Here is a 6,183-nt window from a genome sequence, read left to right as displayed (position 1 = left end):
GGGGGGGGCATCTGGCAGTCAATAGCTGCCACATCTGTCTCATATTACCATAAGGGCAACTTTAACATCCGCAGAGGCAGACAGACAGATGGTAGCCAGCATTTCTTTTACACTCAAACAGAATTAAATGTAACCTCTCTCACCTTCCCATTCTCCCTTCTGCCTGTCTCTTTATACCTTGATGCCAGGTGTAACCGGCTGTTCATGCTGAAAAACGTCCTGTGATTAATCATTTCAGCTGCATTGCACACATTCTCATCACCGGTTGCAATGCTGACAGAAATGTCATCTGTAATCTTCAACCCCTCAGTTACGATTTAAATGAATCTGGTCCAAATTTTCCATGTCACCTGTTGCCTTTGGATTGCAACATTACTGGGGCAGTGAAGTGAAATGAAATGGGTCACCAAAAAAATAATAATCTGTAATATTGTCTCACTTCATGAGCTTGAATTTTGTGTTTGAAAACTTTATATTTTGTTCACTCAAAAATGAAGATTGTCATTTCCCAACCTCATGTGCTTTCTTCCATAAACGATGAACACAAAATCTTTTTCATGCAGTTACAATAAATGGAGACTAAAGCTTTCAAATGGCAAAAAAGCACCCAAAAATCATAATTGTGGTCTATGGCTTCTGTACAGTATTCTAAGTCTTCTATCGCCATAAAAAGACCAAAATTGTTTTTTGTTTAAGGTATAGCAGAGTGTACAAAACATTTTTGCTGTGCAATTATGTTGTGTTGCTGTGAGTCCTCTGTTTTGTTGTATAAGACAGTGGTATTGATCTTTGTGAGAGTTCAGGTTTGTCTTGGTGAAGTGATATATGGGGCGGTGGTTCTTTTAGTAAGACTTTTCAAGTTAATTTTGTTTCTCCAGGTCAGACCAACACAGACGCATATGTCTGCACGTACACACTGTGTTCCCAGACCTCCCAAAGACTGAAAATAAAATGCCTCCTAAATCTAATTCAGCAGAACAAATAAACAGAGGAAGAAGAACACGACCGAATCCAGCTGCTTATAAAATCAGACAAAAAAAAAACAAAAAACAGACACCCCTACAGTCTTTTCTTTAAAGACTCCAGACTTCTTTATGAACTAAGGTGCTTTTCATTTGAAGTTATCACACTGGTTCCCGTTATTGATCTCTCTGTCCATCTGTCTGTTCGTTTCCATCTCTTGCTTGCTTTCTCTCTAATTCTCTGCCTCTGATTTGGATCTATTAATGGTGGTCAAAATCTTTGAAATCACAAAGTCTTCCGAGCCAGAGATGGCTCTGGCTTACTCTGGCTTATTTGGCAGCATGTCTTCCTGGATAGATGTGGGGACTGAATATATACTATATTTATATGCTTTATTCACAAATAAAACACATTAATGTTATTCTGTTATATTTATGAAAGTATGCTTTCCATTTACCTTATCGTCTGTTATGATACAATACACTGTACAATACAATTAATATTTACAATGAATTATTTCAGAATTAAAATAATATAAATAATTAGCTATTATCTTTATCCTACCCATATAATTTCCATATCAGTGGATTCCTACCCCTATCCAATACTCTCTCTCTCTCTCTCTCTCTCTGTCTCTTTTCTCTGAGGCACTCAACTAGCTCTCTCCGTAAAGCCTTATTAAATCTATTAGTGTTAACCTTGCAAATTCTCTCATTGGCTCATTCTCTCTCATTCTCTCATCTCTCAGTGGCATTTAGTGCATTTGAGGGACAGCAGGAGTCTGAAATCTTTGTCCTTTAGTGTTAAAGGGATAGTTCACCCAAAAATTAAAATTAGCCCATTATTTACTCACCCTCAGGGCATCCTAGGCATATCTGACATTCCTCTTTCAGACGAACACAATCGCAGTTATATTTAAAATTGTCCTGGCTCTTCCAAGCTGTATAATGGCAGTGAATGGTGCCCCTGTTTTTGAAGCCTAAAAAACTGAATATATCCATCATAAAACTGCTCCACACGGCTCCAGGGTGTTAATAAAGGCCTTCTGAAGCAAAACGATGCGTTAGTGTACTTTCAGACGAGCACAATCGCAGTTATATTTAAAACTGTCCTGGCTCTTCCAAGCAGTATAATGGCAGTGAATGGTGCCCCTGTATTTGAAGCCCAAAAAAGTGCATCCATCCATCATAAAACTACTCCAAACGGCTCCGGGGTGTTCATAAAGGCCTTCTGAAGCGAAACGATGCGTTAGTGTAAGAAAAATATCGATTTTTAAAAATGTATAAACCGTAATCTCCAGCTTCCGGTCGCTCAAGCGGGCGCGTTCACAACAAGGTGTTCAAGCGTATGACGTAGGCGTAGCGGAAGGCGCAACGTAAGCTTCGGGGAGAAGAGTGTAGTCTCGCGAGAACCAAGTTTTGTTTACAGCACAGGAAACCACGTGAACTACATCTGTAGTTTGTGCCGCCGCTGCTGCAGCCTCTTCCATCTCGCAGAGTTCCTGGTCGGTATACTCCGGTTCAAACAAATATGGCTGGGCAAAAAACTCATTCTCCTCTTGCCTTATATCGAAATCCTCCGACATTTTTCACTCAGAATCTTCGTTTTGTAGTACTAGATCGTGACAGGTGTTTTGTTTTGCTTTCTCCTCTGTGCTTTGCATTCGTCACTCTCTCCCCGGAGCTTACTAAGCTCTGGGGAGGAGAGTGTAGTCTCGCGAGAGTAAGCTCTGGGGAGACGAGTGTAGTCTCGCGAGAGTAAGCTCTGGGGAGGAGAGTGTAGTCTCGCGAGAGTAAGCTCTGGGGAGGAGAGTGTAGTCTCGCGAGAGTAAGCTCTGGGGAGGAGAGTGTAGTCTCGCGAGAGTAAGCTCTGGGGAGAGGAGTGTAGTCTCGCGAGAGTAAGCTCTGGGGAGAAGAGTGTAGTCTCGCGAGAGTAAGCTCCGGGGAGAAGAGTGTAGTCTCGCGAGAACCAAGTTTTGTTTACAGCACTGGGAAACCACGTGAACTACATCTGTAGTTTGTGCCGCCGCTGCAGCCTCCTCCATCTCGCGAAGTTCCTGGTCGGTAAACTCCAGTTCAAACAAATATGGCTGGTTTTGTAGTACTAGTTTGTGACAGGTGTTTTGTTTTGCTTTCTCCTCTGTGCTTCCACGCTCGTCACTCTCTCCTCGGAGCTTACGTTTGCGCCTTCCGCTACGCCTACGTCATACGCTCGAACGTCTTTTCGTAAACGCATCTGCTTGAGCGACCGGAAGCTGGAGATTACGGTTTATACATTTTTAAAAATCGATATTTTTCTTACACTAATGCATCGTTTTGCGTCAGAAGGCCTTTATTAACACCCCGGAGCCGTGTGGAGCAGTTTTATGATGGATAGATTCAGTATTTTAGGCTTCAAAAACAGGGGCACCATTCACTGCCATTACAGCTTGGAAGAGCCAGGACAATTTTAAATATAACTGTGATTGTGTTCGTCTGAAAGAGGAAAGTCAGATACGCCTAGGATGCCCTGAGGGTGAGTAAATCATGAGCTTATTTTCATTTTTGGGTGAACTATCCCTTTAAAGAAATCAAGGAGTGAATTTCTTACACACTGCTTTAAAACAGATATCTACTGGACATGATTCAAGTTTAATGCATAATATCAGGCACACAAACACTTCATAGCCTATTTAGAAATTCTTACTGAAAATGGGTGATTAAGCAGTTTGTATTGTAAAATCTATTTTTGGGTTTTGTTTTGTGTAAATCAAAGAACATTTGGATGTAAATGGTCCTCTTCCTGATGTTACTGTAGAACACCCAGCCGCTAAAATGGAGCATCCTGCGTATCACCTTTATGAGACTGTGCGGGTCTGGAGTCATCAAGCACGGCATCAGCATCAGCATCTGATTTAATTTTGGTTAAGTCCAGATTTCTCTGCAGTTGTTGTACGTTGTAAAAACAGTGAATATCCATTCAGGCCATGCAACAGGCAAGCAGTAAATACTATAGGCTATTATCCATCAAAATGCAGATTCGTCACGCCACAACTTCTTATAGAAATGAGATTGGGAAGCATTAGTAAGTTTGATTTGATCTATTAATTTATTTACAAAATAACAATTTATAGGCGCGTTCTCGACAAGGCGTTCATGCGTATGACGTAGGCGTAACAGAAAACGCAACATAAGCTCCGGGGAGAAGAGTGTAGTCTCGTGAGAACCAAGTTTTGTTTACAGCACAGGAAACCACGTAAACTACATCTGTAGTTTTTGCCGCCGCTGCAGCCTACTCCATCTCGTGGAGCTCCTGTTCGGTTTACTCTGGTTCAAACAAATATGGCTGGGCAAAAAACTCATTCTCCTCTTGCCTTATATCGAAATCCTCCGACATTTTTCACTCAGAATCTTCGTTTTGTAGTACTAGATCGTGACAGGTGTTTTGTTTTGCTTTCTCCTCTGTGCTTTGCATTCGTCACTCTCTCCCCGGAGCTTACGTTGCGCCTTCCGCTACGCCTACGTCATACGCTCGAACACCTTGTTGTGAACGCGCCCGCTTGAGCGACCGGAAGCTGGAGATTACGGTTTATACATTTTTAAAAATCGATATTTTTCTTACACTAATGCATCGTTTTGCGTCAGAAGGCCTTTATTAACACCCCGGAGCCGTGTGGAGCAGTTTTATGATGGATAGATTCAGTATTTTAGGCTTCAAAAACAGGGGCACCATTCACTGCCATTATACAGCTTGGAAGAGCCAGGACAATTTTAAATATAACTGTGATTGTGTTCGTCTGAAAAAGGAATGTCAGATACGCCTAGGATGCCCTGAGGGTGAGTAAATCATGGGCTAATTTTCATTTTTGGGTGAACTATCCCTTTAAGGACGTGATTATCTGATTGATAGGTGTGAATTCCAAAAAATCTTCAACTTGTACTGCATAGTGCTTGTGTGCTTTTTTTCCAAACCATCTGAAGTCTGTTTATTAGTTTTAGTTTCTGAAGGCAACTTTTCCATAGATTGGTTGTTTTAAGAACAGAATTTCTTTAACACTACAGTTTTATTATTGATTTCTTTCTGTCACGCTGGTGATTTGTCTCTGAACTGTCTCAATAGGGAACTTCAGCACTAAGGCTAATATACAATTCAGTAGTTTTAGCGGTTTTTACAGAAATGTAAGTTGGAAGGTTAGAATGTGTGTTATTTATGATATTATTTTCTTTGATCTTTCTGAATACTTGTTCTTCATGAAGCTGCTTTACTATTCATCTTATGCGCTCTACATATTTCATACACACACAGGTTAAGAATCAGGTTCTTTTTACCATTAATTTACTTGTGTGTTATATATGAAAGTCAAACATCAGGAATTTATCCCCATAATGCTGTTTTGCCCCCTTATAGAAGCTTTGCCTAGTAATCTGAGAGACAGAAAGGCATATATCTGGAGATTTTATGTTCTTATCGGTAAAGAGAATAAATGACCATTGAATTAAGTTACCACTGAATCATAAATAATTGATGAGCTTTTGAAGACAGATATGTTTGAACAGTCTGATAGCTTTTTAGAGACAAGGGTTTTAGAGCAATTACAGTCAAGCTACCTAGTTACAGACTAGTCACATCCATTCCCTCTCTCTCTCACTTGTTAAATATAATAGTATATTGCCATCTGCTGTTTCAAATGTGTAGTGCACTTTTTCACTTTAATCACAGGTGAGGGCTGCGCCTGTCTATATTTTTTGTGTGCGTGTTGGATTCTGTACACACACATATATATATACATATGTATATGTGTGTGTATATATATATATAGAATCCAAATAGAGCCCAGCGTTTTGCCCAATGGTATATTGTAGCGTGTGTTTTCGTGCTGACGCTGGCAGCATTGAGCTGCTTGTCTGAATTGATGAGTTTATGCGTGATGGCTCACACCCTGGTGTTTCTGCACTGAACCAGAAAGCCATTTGAGTTTGTTTGCTTTTGTAGAAACTCATATTATATTATTAGAGCTGTAATACTGAGTTTCAGTGTCTTTGTGTGTGAGGCTCAATGAATCTGATGATTGTCTTAGACTATCTGACTTCATGTTTGGTCCCCAAAATCACTTCTTGCCACAATATATGCATTTTAAATTTAAAAAAATGGATCATATTTTTGTTTGTGTGCAAGTTTTATATGATTTGTGTGTGTGTGTGTGTGTATGTGTATGTGTATGTGTGTGTGTGTGTGTGTGTG

The 6,183-nt window shown here is 40.3% G+C and overlaps 1 protein-coding gene across 1 annotated transcript in view; it reads left to right on the top strand.

The window, feature by feature from the left end:
* The window catches only part of LOC107655894 (laminin subunit gamma-3-like), a 24,303-nt gene that overhangs the window by 8,286 nt on the left and 9,834 nt on the right, over window positions 1–6,183 (top strand). The window lies entirely within an intron of this gene.

This window comes from Sinocyclocheilus anshuiensis, unplaced genomic scaffold (genome assembly GCF_001515605.1).
Source record: "Sinocyclocheilus anshuiensis isolate Anshui unplaced genomic scaffold, SAMN03320099.WGS_v1.1 scaffold860, whole genome shotgun sequence".
NCBI classification, from domain to species: domain Eukaryota; kingdom Metazoa; phylum Chordata; class Actinopteri; order Cypriniformes; family Cyprinidae; genus Sinocyclocheilus; species Sinocyclocheilus anshuiensis.
The sequence above is the reverse complement of the archived record's forward strand: the minus strand, read 5'-3'. Positions and strand labels throughout refer to the sequence as shown.